Raw genomic sequence first — 17,573 nt, 5'->3', positions numbered from 1 at the left:
CTGGGAGCTCCAGCTCTGCAGGTACATGAGCACTGCAGCATTCAAGTACCAGACATGTCAGCTTCTCTCCCAGCTCCACACTAAATAATTCATTTGCTAGTGGGTTTGAGGAAGATGAGAATGGTATTTAAGTTATGTGGTGGTGTTTGCCAAAGTGAGTAATACAGGAATATGCATTTTTGTGGTTACTAGTGTCAGGCCATGTCAGTTTAGGAAAGTGACTGTGTATTACAACTGTGCCTGCAGAGAGCTGGATTCAATTCCAGGCTTCTTTCAGGACTGGTCCATCAGTTTTGGGTTTGTTTTTCCATCTTAGGGTTCAGTGTAGGATTGGTCACCCACAGGTGCTGCAGGGACAAAGGGCAACTTCTGACAGAGCATGGAGCCTATGTGCAGATTTATATTTATATTTTTTAAAATTTATTTATTTATATATATATGCATATGTATACCATCTCCCTGTTGTGGGGAAGCAGCAGCAAGAGCATCTCCGTCCTCTTTCCAGGAGGTTGGCATTCACAGTCAAACATTCATCATTTCACATCCTTCTGTGTTCTGGGGACTCTGAGCAGTTGTGGCAGGAGCAAAGAATCCTCTGCTTCTGGGTGCTGTGTCCCTGGGAAACCATCAAGGGGCTGTGTTCCTGGGAGTGAATTGCAATGGCTTTTGCACTGTTTGCTCATTCATTTCAGATTCTGACTGCTCCACCAAGTCACTCAGAGTATCTACAGCTTTTTGTATAGCATGTGTCAGTATTGCAGTGCATTGGCATTGGGGCAGTTGAGACAAAAGACAAGAGCCACAGAAAATTGAGTCTTAATACAGCCTTCAGTTTCACTTTTGAAACAAGTTCAGTTCCTTGCATGAAGATTTGATGAACTTTCAGCTTTTGTTGGTTTTCCTCTGCTCACTTATTTCTTTGTTATATCTTTTTGTCAGCTGCTGTCCCTTTTCTTCCCTTTTTTTGCAACTCCATATACTTTTTCACTGGTAGGTTTCTTTTTGATGGTCCCAAGCAGCTGAATTGGGATCTGGAGTCAAGTATAAACTTTCCTGAAGTTTGAAGAGTTTCAAACAAAAGCTTTGCTTTGAAAAAGCTCTTGTCTTATTTCGAAAAGCATTCATTGTAAGGGCACTGCATGTTGCAAGTGGTGGCACCAAACCCAGCCATCATACCTTAAAGGATATAGAGTTGGAGCTGCAGTCACAACTGTAGTCCAAGGGCTGGCCAAAACAGGGAAATGATATAATGGAAAAGCTCTTCTTCAAGAATCTGAAACCAAGACCAAATATTAATGACATTCTTGCCCTATGAGTTAAGGAAGGATCATTATCCCATTTCACAGATGGGTGAAATCTGAAGCAAGGTGACGAATTTAGTCAGTGGTAGATCGAGGAATGGAACTGTTTCTCAGCCTCTTGGTATGTGCTCTAGCTCAGTGTGTATCTGCACACTGACACTGCTTTAAGTTTGCATTTAAATACTACATTGCTTTGCTAATGAGAAAGGAAGTATTTCAATGTATTTATTCAACAAGCAAGGAAAAGTACTTGGGACAGACAAAAATGAAGAGGAGACTTGGCCTAACAGGAATGAAAATGGTCCTTAGCACTTGCAGGAACAATTCTTTCTCTGGCTGGCACTGTGCAGTTCCAGCCCAAGGTGTCCTGGTCAGCTTCTGGGAAAGCTTAGCCTGGAGAGTGCTTTCCTTCAGAATGGATCAGGTTCCTTTGGAGTGGGTAAGGTGGACAGTGAGAGTGGAGTGAATGAGCAGCTGCTTTTAGGAAGAAAAAGAAGAAAATAAAACAGTTAATTAAACAAATAAATCCTAAAACCTGGACTCTCTTCCCCATGGAAGGAACCTCATCCCTACTGTCATCTGCAGAGAAGCCAGAATGGTCAGATGTAATTACAGGCCTTTTAACTTCCTGCTCATGGTATGTGTAGGTCAAAGAGAACCTTTCAGAGTACAGTTGTTTTGAAAGGAATAATGAAATAAGCAAAAAAAAAAAGAGCAGAAGTAATTGTTCTTCATGAGAGATTTTCTAATGAAAAATTGGCCTGTGCTGGATGATAACTGAACCCAGATGGTTTTTTCTACCTATCTTCTCTTTCTCCCAGTGAGGAGATTTCAGTTCTCCATTCATTTATTTACTTTATCAGAATTATAATATTTTATTCTTTATTTTATTCTCTCACACAATTTTCTTTTTTTAAGGAGCAAGAGGTGGATCAGAGAGAGTTTCTCAGCCCTTAACATGAGCCTGAAATGTTGGATATATAGAATATATAGTTGCATATAGAATGCAACCACGATAAAAGAAACATCTGGTGCTCATTTGTCAGGATTGAAATAAGGCCCTTTAAAACATCATGCATGTAGTTGGGACTGACTTACAGAAGGCACAAAGTTTCAACCCATACATCAAGTCTAGCACTAAAACTTTTTTCTCCAGGATGATGAATTTCACATGTTTTACCAAAATTAATGTATGTCCCTTGCTATTGTGGCTTCAGATATATATGACAGCTGGGGACGACCTGGTGACCTTATGCACCAAAACTGAACCACTTGAGCTCTAGGAAAACACTTTTGGCTCTCCATTAATAATTGGCTGTTTAGTTGTGAGCTACTAAGTATTGACCACATAATCTAAGGCTCTCTTCTAAGCCTGGCTGTGTCCTTTTCACTTTGGTGTCCATGCATAATGTGTGATGGAAGGCTCTCCTGTGCCATCCTCAGTCCCCAAGTGCCAGGGAATGTCTGCAGTCACTGCCTGTGTGAATGAGATGCTGCTCTTCTCTACCCAGAATGCTGCCTCTACTTGCATCTGGGTCACTTGAGCTTACTGTGAGTGCTAGTAAAGACTAGAGAAAGCATCTTTTTTTTTGTCTTTTTCTGATCCATACAGATAAAGGTTGAATAGGCTGATGAACTGGGAGACAGAGAGGAGGGAAAGGTTTTCCTTCATCTGCTGTGTAACATTCTCTGCCTGACCAAGCTATTTACAATTCACTAAGGATGAAATGAAGGCACCATGGATCCAGTCTCTGGATATGTTATTTGCTCCACTGTAAAATGCTATTAACTTTATTCTTCTTACAGACTCTCTTTCGAAATTGATAATCCACTTAGCTGCTAAAATTGGCTTCTAGACAATTTTTTTGCTGGAGTGGGGATTCAGAAACTGGCCTGGCAATGTGGCTCCTTTGTTACATCAAGAGTATTTTTTATATGATAAACTTTTACAGGATCAAATGTTGAGGACACAACTCTGGCTTTTTAGAATAATTAGTAAGAAAAACCAGGAAGAAAACCCTTCATTTGTTGGCAGTAGATGCTAAGACTGTTCATAATAATTACCTCCAATACTCTCAAAAACTTTTAGTTGTGTTTACTAATTATTTGTTCCTACGTATTTTTGTGTCACCATTTGGAATATATTTACATAAATAGGCACTTAGATCTTCAGTGCTTGGTGTCCATTTGCATGGGTTGCTGGCAGATGGACTGTATGGATACACTTGGCTCAACCAGACAATTACTTTGCCACTTATCTTCATGTCACTGCCCTGCTTTGTTATTGCAGCCTTCAATGCCACTTCTGTCTTCATCAACACTGTCTCATTCATGCTGTTTGCTTTGATGACTTTGCTGGGCAACCTCTTTCGTGTCCTTGTCTCCTTGTGAGAGAGGCTTTTTCTTCTTCAGTTTGCCTGCCTGGCTCACAAACCCCTGTGAATCAAACTGACAGTATTAACCTTACACAGAGGAGTTGTGCTGCAGGATAAATGGCAGTGCTCTGCAAGCTCTGGCTCCATGGAAGTCAGAGGGAGAAGGACTGAGTATGGCACATCATAAAGCATTGTGATTATGTTCAGCTACCTCTGGATGAGATGCTTGACTCAAACCATACCAGTTGGTTAAATCACTGTGTTGTTGCTGGCTGTGAGAGCCCATTTCACAGTGGTGATTCAACATTCTGCTCCTGCACAGCAAGACCATGTGTTCATGTCTCGTGGATTTTACTGGGTCCTGAACACATGTTCAAATCTCCACTGAATCAGTTCCATAAATACCTCATATAAAAACACTAGACACTTTTGTGAGTTCCCATCATAAGTACTTCATTCACATTTGACATTGTATCAGTGATGGGTGTTTCATATAATGAAAAAAAAATTCAGACATGTAATGAGGTGATTGTTTGACTGCTTTGGTCCACCTATGTTTAGTGATGTGTTACTGACATTAGCAGAAACATGGCACGAGGAAATAAGAGATTTTGTATGTAAGGTTATTGTCTTCTGGGCTTCAGGCTTTCTAAGTCAGACTTGGAACCAAAAAAAAAAAAAGAGAGGAAAAACAATTCCTGATTTCTGTGAACTTCAGATCAATTGTGTGACTAGAGGATTGTTGCTGAGATCACATAACATTGTTCTGAAATTTGGATGCTGTGATACTGGGAAATCTTCAGTTCTTTGTGTTTTCTGGGGCAAGAAAACCTTCCCTTTTACACTTCTGATATCTGAGTTAATTTATGAAGTGGCACTTGAACCCTGTGCTTTTTGATTTTTCAGGTTTGGTTGTTTGGAAATGCTCTCTAAAATGCAAGTGTCCCTTCGAAACTGAGGTTGCAAATTCTCAAAAACCATGTTGGGAAACTGCTGAGGAAAGGCTTGCTTGCAGAGATTGATGCATTGAAAATACTGAAAGTGCAACTTTCCCTGTGGTGCCTTGGCCCTTGAGAGTAGACTCAGAGGTACTGAGAGTGAGGAACCCCTAAATGTGTTCATCATATGACATTTGACAAGTGCCAGTGAAGTGGCTTTTTCGGTGCACAGGAGTCAGTGCTTTCCATGCTCAGCTGAAAGAGAACAACGAATTTAAGCAGCTGCCCTGAGCTCTGTTAGCATCTGTGACCCACTTAGCTGCAGCTCTTGGTGCTGCTAATGGAGGGAAGTCATGCACATCTCAGTAATGACACCTAGGCCAGAGCTGATCCTGCATGAAAACAATTACACACTGACCCCTACAGTTCCGAGGTCAGGAAGGGAGTGATCTGTTAGGCCACCAGATTCCATCAAGGGCAGTCAGTAGCTCTCATTTATTAGTCTTAGTTAGTGTGTTGTTTCAAGGCAGAGATTTAGCAGGTTATTGTTTGAAGTGCTACAGTCATCATAGGAATTACTGGGATATTTTGACTTTGAGTGCCACCACTGGATGTTCCTGTGACATGCAATGATCACAGCAGGGGTGTATGGGACTCGTACAAGCCCCTAACTGGCAGCAGAAGCTCTATCATAGGGGTTTGAACACCAAGTAAGGTGGTAGCAAAAATATGTGAGTGTTGGCCAGCATAGCATTGACTAGTCTAGTGCAAACAGACAGCACAAACACAGTGCTAGAAAGCAGAGAACTAGAGTTTTGGCTCACACAAGGGACAGCAGTGGTCCTCTCTGGACTGACATTATAATCAGGGATTTTATGAGAGTGCTAGAAAGTGGAGGGGTTTGTCTGGCTCTTTTGCTCTGCTGAACTGGGTACACACAAATGTGCTCCAGACTAGATCCAGCACAGTATTTAAGCATACACTAAGTGTTTTAGCATTGAAATACAAATATTTGGAATCATGGTGTTTAAGTATTTTGCTGGTTCTCAGTTTTAATTACAGGAGATGAAGATAATAAAAGCCTTCTCCCATCTCCTCAGCGAAGCTTGTCTCAGTGAAGGTTGTTGCACAAGTCATGAGGAATTTGTTTTAGGGAGATATTTTAGACTGATGTTTTGCCTAGGTCAGATTTGTCAGTTCCTGAGAGGCTATTGCTCCTAGTAGAGTCTCCATACATTTTGATAAAAGATGTGTGTGCTATGGGGCCCTCTCTGAGAAGAGTCATTTTTCAATATAAAAGGTGCTCTATCAAACATCAGAAGAGAAAATGGAAAATACAGCTTCACAGCTGGTGGTCTAAATATTGGCACATGATCCTCTGCAGCAGTTTTAGATTTTGAAAAGCAGCTTTTCCAGCACGTGTTTAGAATTGGAATAATTTACAATGTGAAGAAAAAACAAATTACAGATTTCTAGTGTAAGTATGAAGGACCAGTCGTGTCTTGTTTCCATATACTGCTTCCTGTGCCAGGTTTTGTTTTCTGAGAAACCAAGCAAGGCTCAGGAAGAGGCTTCATCTGGGAGAGAAATGCACAAAAGCTAAAGGACACTCAGTCATGTGAGCTGGACTCTGACACCCTTTGGAGCCCCAAGCTCTGCATAGGCAGAATCTGCTCATCCTCCTGAGTGGCAGGGCAGTAAACCTGGCTGGCTGTTTGTCCCCAGTGCCATGGCAGCTGTTGGCCAGTGATGCTGCATTGTGTATTCACCTCTTCTGAGCAAATCACAGCAAGAACAGCCTCTTTCCCAGTTCTTGGGTTTATTGCATGTGGTAATAAAAATATATTATAGTAACTGCTGATAAGGTGCTGATTTAAAGACATGCAGACTCTATGTCATGGTCTCAGTGGACAGTTTTACCCTAAAGAGACTGAACAAAAGCAAAAGTGTTTCTGATTGTCTTGAGTAATAATCATCTTGAATTTGAGAGCTAGATTTCTGCCAAATGCAAATGGGCAAATCCAGTTTTCAGCAGTGAGCTTGCCTTTGAGGATTTACATTGTCTAGCTCCTTCAAGAAAATATCAGCTTGCTAAGTAAACACAATCCCCTTTGCTTTGCCATCTCTGCATTGCTGTCTGCACAAATTCATTTTGTTATTGCTAGTCTGTTGGGTTTTTTTTTCTTTTTGTATGAATCAGGTCACTTTCCAGTCTCCTTGCATTAGAGCATGGTAACAATATCCAATGTGACAGTTCCCCAAATGTTTCAGTGGTTTCAAGAGGGAGGTGTGAGGCAGCAAAGGAAGGCTCTGCCCCTGAAGGAATTTAATCTATTGGAAAACAGTCTCGAGTCCTTCCAGGCTCTTCTTTGCCTCAGTTTTCAGCAAGCTGCTGAAAAATTAATTGGACTATGTTTTGATTGGCAAAGAGATCTGGGAGGCAGTGCATAAGCAAAGGGGAAATGAGCAGGGATACCTGAGATACACAGCAAGTTACTGTGGAAAAGACCATCCTGAACTTTTTCAGACTGCTACATTGTGCAGGAAGAAAGGAAACAGCCCCTGTCTACTTCTTCTTTCTTTACCTGCTTCTCTGTGGTGAAATCCAGCTGGTGCAAGCCATGTAAACCTCTTTGCTGAGGCAAGAGGAGACCAACTGGGCAGTGTGGGCAGGTACTGGGCTCCAGGGAACCAAACTTTGCCACATTCATTGGTGGAGGGGAAGGTTGGAGGGAAAGGCAGAGGAGTGCTCTCTGCTACATGATATTGCTGCTTCTTGCTCTCCATGCACTGATGGTGCTGCATACATGGTGGCTGGGAAATGTGTTTATCCCTTTTCCAGAGTTTCCTTCATCCCCCTCTACTCTTTCAGGTAATTACTTACAAAATATGAGAAATCCCTGTGTTTCCTAGAGGATCCTGCCCTAATGCAATCCAATCAAGACAACAATTTTTTTTTTAAATAATGCCAAACTCTTCATGTGAACAGCTATAACCTTTTCTTTTTAGAGTGGCTATATTTTGTTTTCATCTCTGATGAAACCAATCTCCATGTCCTGTGTTCTGAAACATTATCTGTGTACTGAATTCTGATCAGAAGTGTTTTATCCTGTCATTGCAGTGCATTCAAGGCAAACACACATAGTCAGAAAAATTATTGCCATAGGCATAATGCTTGTGGTTTATAGTAAATAGTACTGATACTCTCTTGAAAAATTGTTATAATGAAAAACATTGACATGAGAGGTCCAGAAATGTGGAACTGGCATCCCTTTGTATCCTGTGTGAGGCTGTATGTGATAAAGGATTCATGTGGAGTGTAAATAAAGTCTGCACCACAAGACAATAAGCATTGCAGAAAAAAGAACTCTAAGCATATACCTGAAAAAGGAAGAACAGACTTGAGGATTCAGAATGAATCCAAGGACCCCTCTCTAGTAGATGACTGTAGATTTCTTCTGAAGATCTTTGTAAAGGTCAGTGTCCCCTTGATTTCTCACAATTTCAAGGGAAATACATCCTGTGTGGAGCTCTAGTTGTTCAGTTGTGTTTGTAGGTAGAAGTGACCTTGTAAAATTACTGCAAAATTAATAACAGCTTGTAATTATCAAAGCATATTTGTTCAAATAAATCTCTTCTCTTACATGTCTCTGAGTAATGTAATTTCCCCTATAATTTCAGTTGGAATCACTATACTTGTTCCTGCCTTTTTTCATTAAGGCCTCACAACCAGCTGAAGTCCAAGCTAGCCAAAAAGAACTCATTATCTTCCCCATGTTTTTCCCAGTCACTGAGGAAAATACAATAATTCAGTGAATTTCTCAGGTCTGTTTCTAGACTTAGACTTCATTTTTGACTTGCCTCTTTCCTGTGTTTTTGTCTGCCTTTCTCTAAAGCCTTCAGAGATTTTCTCCGTAACATCTCTATGATAATGAGAGCCACAAGGCTAAACTTTCATCCTGGGACTTGAGTCTCTGCTGCTGTAATATTCTTTTCTTTTTCTTGATGATTTGGATTGTTCTATCCATGATTCTCCTATCACAATTCTGACTCATCTGCACAGACTCACTTGTTTTTGTAACTGTATCTTGCTAAGCATAAGCTACTTGTCTTCACTCTCAAGGCTGTTCCTCGCTACAAACGCTGGCCCTTTCATCATCTGGCACTCAGTACAATGGGTTCTGCAATAATCCTGTAACAATGGGCTGGAGTCTGCTTCTCTTTTCACATGCAAGAGTACATTACTCCTGAAGCAGCCTCTTTGGTTTCACTGGGCACACTTGAGAGATTGCAGACAGCCCAGCCTGAGTCTGTCAGGTAGGAAGATCTGCTCTGAATTATTATTATTATATAATAAATAATCTCCAGATGAAATAATTGGATCCATGTCAAACTCAGTATCCTTTGAAACAGTCAAGTAACAAGAACAGATGTATCAGCATGTTAGCATGCATTAGAAATGAAGTAAATAGATGCCTGTGCATGAATGCCCCAACTGTTGTAACATCCATCAGCTCATGGTTTGTAACAACCAGGGTAAGAAAACTGTGAATAATTAGCATAATTAAATAAACTCAAATGCCATCAGAACTATAATACTGCACCATTAGCAAGTTTAGAAAGTTTTCAGAGATAGTTATAGACAGATTTAAAAGTGCTTTGCTCAACCAATAAGATGATTTATTACTCTTTGATCTTTCAGTGCCCGGGGCTACCCTCTTTGCAGTTAATAGCAATCATTCTGGGTAATGATGAAACTGTTTTGGAATAAGCATTAATGGAGACTTAATTAAATATCATTAAATAAACTAGAAATATCTCTTGTGGTCACAGAGAAACATGCAGTCACAGAGAGATGATTTGATTTAACAGTTTCAGTAAACAAAACAGCTCCTTTCAAATCCAAGATTTAGAATCTCCTAGAATAGCAGCTGAGATTCATTGCCATGATGAAGAATAGTACTTCTCTGTTTTGTTTGTCTGTTTGTCTAGTGTGTCTTTCCAAAGAGGTCTTTCTCTGTGTGTGTTATGCTTTATCAGAAAGTTAGCACTTGACTGCTTTGGAGTGGATAATAACTATAAACTTGGAGATTAATATAGTTTGTTTTTAAAATGTTGTAGGGTGAAAAACATGTTTTATGTAGACTCTGATGTAAAAAAGTATGTCTAAAACTCTGAAAGTGGTATAAATAAGTAGTTTCCTGCTTTTCCTTATCTTTCCCTAGGAGCAGATTCCCACATTTTCAATTGCTTTAGGAGTGTATTCATATCAATGTGCCTTTCTAAGCTTTTTGGAAAATATTCTTTGTGTATGAATGTGACATGCATTTAATGGAAGTGATAGCAAATGACTGAAATTTCATAATGTTCCAGATAAAACAGTGCCTTTTCTTAAAAGCTTGTGTAGCAGTGAAGTCACCACTTCACAGAATAGGTAAGGTTGGAAAGCACTACAGTGGGTCTGCTCCAGCTTCCCTGCTCAGGCAGGGTCATTCTAGAGAATATTGTACAGGATGGCATTCAGATGGATTTCTCATATCTCCTGTGAGGGACATCAATCAGTCTCATAGATAAAGTTTTATTATTCTGTTGTGCACTGTTCTGTGTGTTAGGGAGAAATTGTGAGGAGGTGCTGTTTACAAAAGTGTATATATGTGAAAGACATAAATTTGGGGTTCTCAGATATCAGTACAGTGCCATCCATTCTGGTATGAGTTAATCTTCATAGAACTGATCCAAGTAGAGGAATAATGATTTCCTAAAGCAGCAGATCATATTAGCATCTGCAGGGAAAGTCTGTGTTTCTGCCACATTCTTCATGCAGAGCTTTATGCCACAGGGGTTCCTCTACAAGTGTGAAGTGCAGTAGTCTCATCTTTATTTCCTATTTTTGCCTGACCCAGAGGCTTATTCTGACATTGTGCTTTCATGTGAAGATGAGGATATAACAAGGAGTTTTAAATTTTAATTTCCATGGTTTTTTCCTTACTAAATCCAACTCTGACATCTCACTTAAAAGTGTGAGCTTGCTTTCATGCTATTGCTGAAAATAGGCACCCTAGTGAGATATAGCTGGCAGAAAACCAAATCAATTTAAATCAATGAGTTTAAAACTGAACTAGATGCAGCAGGGAGTCCTCCTGCAAGTCTGTGGTTTTGTTACTACTTCTCTTATTTTTTTTAATGCTTTTCTCTGTACTGTTTATTTGGTAAAGATATAAAAGGGGATGTGGAACACCTGAACGCTGTGACACTGCTCCTGCATGCTCATGGGTGACCACAGTGAACATGCATAGTCCTGGCTGAGATTTTCCCTCCCATCTCCAAACTGAACTAACCCTTCAGGGCTGAGCTGCCCCCAGAGAGGATTTGAGCAAAGCACCAGAATTTACTGGAGCCAACAGTTCACAGAGTAAATGAGTTGTAAAGAATATCAGAATAATGCTCTCTCTGCTTCTCTACATTTACAGGAATTTGCAAGAAAATCACAGACAGGTATGATTTGTTTTCTTAGTTTGTGGCACCTCTAAATTGCATCAGCTTTATGCAAGCAGAATACTCAGATAGGCAGTAATAAAGCATTTGATTCCTACAGATTCTTTTAAGTTGCAGACAAAGGGATGTGATTTTTCTTCATAATCTTCTGATAAGATTCCAAATATCAGTTATTTCTTTTTGTCCCACAGTGAAACAATTAGCCTGGGGGAGATGCCAAGAACTTAAAAACTATTTCAATGTGTTGGTTTGTATGCCTGAGGGCTTTGTGAAGTAAATGTTTCTAATACTCCCATCATCTTTCTACACATGCACATGGTGTTCTCCTCAGATTCCCATCCACTACAACATTACATGGTGTCCAGAGATCACAGAGTCAGTCCAGCACAGCTACTCCAAAACAAGCAGTGGTGTCATGAGTAAATGACCTTCTTTTTTTATTGTTGTCAGTGCCCAAGGCCAGGAAATGAAAGGTTTTAATTTATTCTGAAACGAGGGTTGCTGATGTGCTGCTGCTGGGCTGTGACAAGCAGAAATAAACAGGCTTCTGGATATAATAGTCAGGACTGTCATGCACTTAATTAGTGCTATATGAGCTCTAGCTGGCCTTACACACTATTTACATTGCATTTAGAATCAGGACACCATTCTGTAGATCTTTTTTTCCAGTTTACTGGTGGTTTTTTTTCTGAAGAGCTAAAATCTGTGCCCAAAAAATAAAAAAAAAATTTAAAAATCAAGTTTTACAGATCTTGCAAGGTACTGAGGGCTTTTAGTTCTTGCCTCAGAAGGGATACATTGGGTACAACTTCAATTAGAATCCCACAGAGGTAGTCAGCTGTCAGTCTGTCTTTTCAGTCTATCACTTATCCTTCCTGCTCCCATCTCACTTTTCATGGCTATTGTGAGTCTGTTTGTATTTAACATGGTGGCCTACCTACTCTTCTTGTCACATGTCATTAGTGTCCCAGCATCCACAGGAAGGAATGACATTTTGGAGCTGACTGCACAGACTGCTTCCCTCATCAAATCATACAATATTACTGGTCAAATACTTCACCTGTTTCTTTCCTACCCTTTTCCAAGGGTGGGGACTCCGTGTGAAAGGTGAACTGGGCACAGAGGTCATTTCAGAAGTGGCAGAGAATGGCTTAGGCCATTAATACATTACATGTATTTGTGGGGTTTCTCCCTCCCCAGAGTGACACATGGTGGGGCATGCTGTGTATAGCCAGTGTCACACCCCTCACTGCATGTGAGTATGGTATAACCAAGCCTTCAGAACTGTCAGATAAAACAGAATTTGAAACCTTTAGCCAGCAGCAAACTATGCTTTCACAGTCTAAAAACCATGAGAAGCACATTAGAGATTGTTGTGAAAATATATTCTGTCTAATCACAGCTACAGGCAGTGTCTTTCTGAAGCAAGAAATAAATCATCAGAATGAAGGTCCTATTTATATGTTTATATGGTGTTTACCATCAAAGGAATGGTAATTTTTTTTTTCCATTCTTATAATATTTTAATGAGTGAAGTGTTTCATTATTAAGTCCATGATGTTTAGCCCACATCCTAAAGGCAAATACTGCTTCTAGAGCTGGGACATCTCAAAATCATAAGCAGCAAGGTATTGTTCTTATGCAGGGAGGTTTGTTTTGTTTGAAAAGACCAACAAACTTGTCATGTATATAACATTGGACAAAGATAACTGTAGCTGGTGTCCCAATCTGTCCTTGTGTGCTGGTCTGGAGAGTGTGAGTCCATTGTGACTGGAACAAGGTGCTGGATCCTATCCAGTTCTTAGCTCCCTCCTTTGATCAAGGCTTCTGCTCCTCAGTTTCTTGCTTTGCAGGTGCAGCTCCCATAGGTGGCACTTGGAAGCAGAGGTGTTTGGTATCCCAGAGGCTGCTTAGGCATTCTGCCACCTGTGCCACACCTGTGCTACACCTGAAATCTGTCATGGGTCAAGTCCTTACTGGACAGTGAGTTCTGATTCCTGGAGCACAAGAAGCTCCTGAATACAGTTTAACTGCCTTGATATTATTCACTTCTCCTGCTGTTTTAGATCACAGACAGCACTCCCAGTAAGCTTGCTTCTGATACTGGAACATCTCTTTGTTCACAAAAGTAGCCTCCATTACCCTTTAAGTTGCTTGATCTGTATTCATTACTGCAATTTCAGAAACAAATCCCAAAAAACATTAGAGAGACCCCATTCAAAGTCAGTGACATTATGAGTAGAACCCCTCCTGTTCCAGAAAGGAAGATGCATTTATCTTAGTGGCTTTCTGTCATAGCTCATTAAGCAAAATCAAAATTAATCAATACACCACAATTTCTTCATTTCCAGCTGTGATAATCTGAAGTTGTGTCTCTGACATATGGGCTCCATTTCTCTTTAGAGATTCTGCTTAGGCTTGTAGCCTTCATTTTAATAGAGATTTAACAGCTTGGGTCCCAGATAAGCACATTAATTTGTTTCTACCAAGAAAATAGCATTCACCATTGTTTATGAATGGAAAAATGTAGGCAGAATCACATCTATAGCATATGACATAATGGGGACTTTAATCTTGGGAGGGCCTCTTAAATGCAACATTGCAGACAGTGCATAGTTGAAAAAGATGAGTGTTCTCTGTGGTCATCAGCCCTTTTATGATTTAGGTCTGGTTGTTTACATGGAACTATTAATTTTTTTTCTTTATTTGTAGACTATTGCTTTAAAAATGTGCATGTAATGACATTTCTGCTTTTATAAACTATCTGCCCAGTCACAAACACTCTAAATGTTATAAAAACCAAAGCCTTTCTTTTTGTCTTTTCTTAAGGGAGAATCTCTTGTATGGCTGGAAAGCCATAGCCATCCCAACAGTCTGGTGGCAGAAACTGAGTTCAGATGAGGAGAGTGCTCTTTAGTCAGTGACCCACAGTAATTAATGGCAAAAAGGAAGTGTTTAACTTTTTGCTCTAGAAATTTGTGCTTGGGGATTGCTGTTTAGGTTTCTGGCATGGAAAGATGTTGCTGTTCTTTGCAAAATAAACCAATACTACATTAAAATAAAAATTTTAATATCCCTGCAGTTTCACTGTGGTCTCTTTTTCTGTCAGCTCTCCTGAAAAGTAAAGAGATTGCATGGGCACAACCAAGTGTAAAGTTTAGCAATTCCCTTTTAACAGTGTACCTTATGCAATGAACTTTCTATTTGTCAGCTTTTCTAAAAACACCCTCCTGGAATTCAACTGCAGTATTTCACCTGGCCTTGCTTTGAGAGGTGATGTCTCGAAATTACTTGCCATAACATGCTGTCCCCGTGCCTTGTGTTTGCTGTCCACATTATTGATGGGAGATGCTGGTAGGAAGGCGCTGCAGGCTGAGCGCATCTGGGATGCAGATGGAGGGGCCGGGACGCGGAGCGCGCTCTGCGCTAGGTGGTGCTGCCGGCAGGGGCTGCGGCCTCCGAGGGACCCAGCGCGCTCACCGCCACCACCTTGGAAATAAGGGGGGTTCAAACAGCTTGTAAAATGTACAGAATTGATTTCCTAGGTTATTCGCTCTTTAATGGCCTCTTGTGAGGGAGGGGCTCTTGGGAAAAGTGAGACAAGTGCTGTAGAAAGTGACTTATTTGTACTAATGGGTTGCATGAATATGGTCTGCTGTTGCTGAGAGGCTGAAGCCCATACTAATATGCCCCTGTGTCTTGGCTAGAATTTCTGTTTTTCGAGGATGTATTATAGAAGGATCTCGTGGATCCTAAATCCTAAACTTAGAAGCCTAATTACAGCATCTTTTGAGAAATTTGTTCACACTTTCCAAATTTGATTGCTTTTGACTATTCATCGAAGTATATAGCAAGGAACATAAGTAAAAATATTGCAATTCATAGGAATGCTGAGTACCCTCTCTTTTGACTGACATTAGTTCAAATTATTTTTCATTCTGAAGACTGAGGTTCTTTTATTTAGATGCCTCATGATATAGTTTGCTACAAATTTCATCATCCAAGTTTGAAAACTGTGGCCATAATCCCTTAGGTCCCAAGAGATGACCCCTCTAATTTTAATAGGCGAGGAAGTGGCTTGAGTTATCTTGATGCTTTCCAGATAATGTTTAGACAAAGAATGTCTGCATTATTCTTTTTCAGTCTGAAATCTGCAGATCTAGTACTGGGGAGGAAGCCTGGAAAACAATGACCTCCTTGTCAGGGACTCTGGTTTCGGTTGGGAACGGTCACTTGGCCTGTTCAGTTAATAAGCCCCAGAAACCTTCTGAATTAGAAAGAGCAAAGGATGTTAGTTTAGAAGGTCAGAGGGTTAACAATAGAAAGAGCAGTTGTACTCAAGGTCATTTTCTGAGCGAAGTTTAGCAGGACAAAACAAAGCTGGGAGAAGAATTGATAGGAGTTAGAACACCTACAGCTTACATATTTCTGGACCTCATCTTCTCATAGTATAAATTGTCGTGTCTTCCTTGAAACAAGTACAGTTATAGCTGTCTGTATTGGTAAGAACTAGCTCAAATGCTTAGACTTATTTTTGCTTCAAAATAAGCTGATGAAAAGACTTTCAAAGACATTTGGAATTTTAAATTGAATTAATGGATACGATCCTTATTTCCTGGTTCTAATTTATGTGGAATGCTAAATACTGTGTTTTGCTAGGAAAGGGAAAATGAAGTTTCTTCATCTTCTTTTTGTCTGCCAGATGTAGTGGAAAGCTTTTGAATTTAGCACATACACAAAGGTCAGGGCACCAGAGTAAAACCTCCGGTTGTGCAAATGGCACGGCCTCTATAGCTTCAGGACATGGCCCTGTTGGGAGTTCAGTCCAGACCTAAATGAGAATGTATTCCTTTGAATTCACTCACTCATTCTTCTTCTGGACATTTGGAAAAAATACCATGGTCCTCTGTCCCTGGAGACGAAGGTCCTTTAAGAATCTCTAATGACCACACATCAGCTTGGTCCATCTGCCTGCCTAAGTCAGTCTTAATAGACCTGCATTGTCTTCAGAGAGCTGCCACAGTTTGATTACTTTTCTATTGACAGCTATGGCTTTATTAATGCCTTTTGTTCAAGAAAAGGAGACTTGCTGGGTTCCTGAAAGCCTCTATGAAAATCCCTGCTTTCAAATGTCGTGGAAACCCCTTTATGAAAAAGAAACAACGCTTCTGCATTAGTAATTATAGGGAACATTTCCAATTTAACAACTTCAGCAATGTCACGGGCTGAAATAGCAAAGCAAGGCTGTGACACCCAGAGCACTGCTCTCACTTCTCTAGCATTGTTCAGATTTTTGTAGTGACCACATGGGGAAACTACCAGACATAGCTCAAAGGAAAGGTTGTGTTTTAAGACCTGCTTTATCACCTCTGCCCTTTGCCTGACTGAAGCTCACATTTGGAGACATCAAATAAATACATCCTATGAGCTATTTCCTTAAAAGCCTCTGATAGGGGAACAGGAACTATGCTCCTGACTATTGGACATACCTATGAAGGACTCTTTGGCTTGGAGCCACTTGATTTTATCTCCTAGAGATTGATGTAGACCAGTGTATCCCAGCTTCCCTGCCTCAGATCCTCTACTCGCCTGGCTTAGTCCTTGTCTTAGGCTGCCTCTGAGCAGGTGCAGTAACTCCACTGCTTAAAGAGATGTTTGTTATCTTGTCTGAAGTGAAAGTATTGTGCTGAAGTATTGTGCCAAAATTAGTCAAATCAGTCTGAATAGCTTCCTTCAGCTAAAAAAAAGGAAAGTTGAGGAAAGAGAAAAGAATGCTAATGTCTTATTTAATAGTTTGTGAAAAAACCTATTGGGACTTTCCACGACCTTCTTCATTCAGAGGGCCATTCTTGACTAAGAGTTCCACAAAAAAATCCATTTAAACATGTGTAATGCACTCACAGAGGATGATTTTCACCTCAGGCCATAGATTCTGAAATCAATAAATCCTTGGTTTAGTTTTTTCTTTCTGAATAACATTGTTTGCCCAATAAAACAGAAAGCTCTGTTTAATCATGTGAATAGATTTTTTTTCCTTCCTGTTCATACAATACTGTATTTTAAAATTGGCAGATTGTTAATGTTGCTTCTAAGCTGTCACTTTCTGCCATGTTGCTTTGTCTAAACCAGAGGGGCTTGGGGATTGATGACTCCCTTTCAGCTGCCAAGCCACAGGCAGAGTCTGACTTTCAGGAGGCAGGAATTGTTCAAGGCAGCTGGTGGTAGCTGGGCAGTTTGGACAGAAGGTAATGTCACTAGCATTCCTCACACTCTTGGTCAATGGTCAAATTTGATATGTTACAAATGCTCAAATGTATGTTAAAAGGTCCAGCTACTGAAAATCTGTATTGGATGTTGGTTATTCAGTATGGCCCTTCTACAAAATTATTTAACAGTTTGTAAGTTGTTTTCCAAAACGGTTTCCAAAAATTCTAAACTAGTTTATATTACAGACAGAACAATAG

The sequence above is a fragment of the Zonotrichia leucophrys genome, chromosome 10, assembly GCF_028769735.1.
Source record: "Zonotrichia leucophrys gambelii isolate GWCS_2022_RI chromosome 10, RI_Zleu_2.0, whole genome shotgun sequence".
In the NCBI taxonomy this organism is placed as follows: Eukaryota; Metazoa; Chordata; class Aves; order Passeriformes; family Passerellidae; genus Zonotrichia; species Zonotrichia leucophrys.
The sequence above is the reverse complement of the archived record's forward strand: the minus strand, read 5'-3'. Positions refer to the sequence as shown.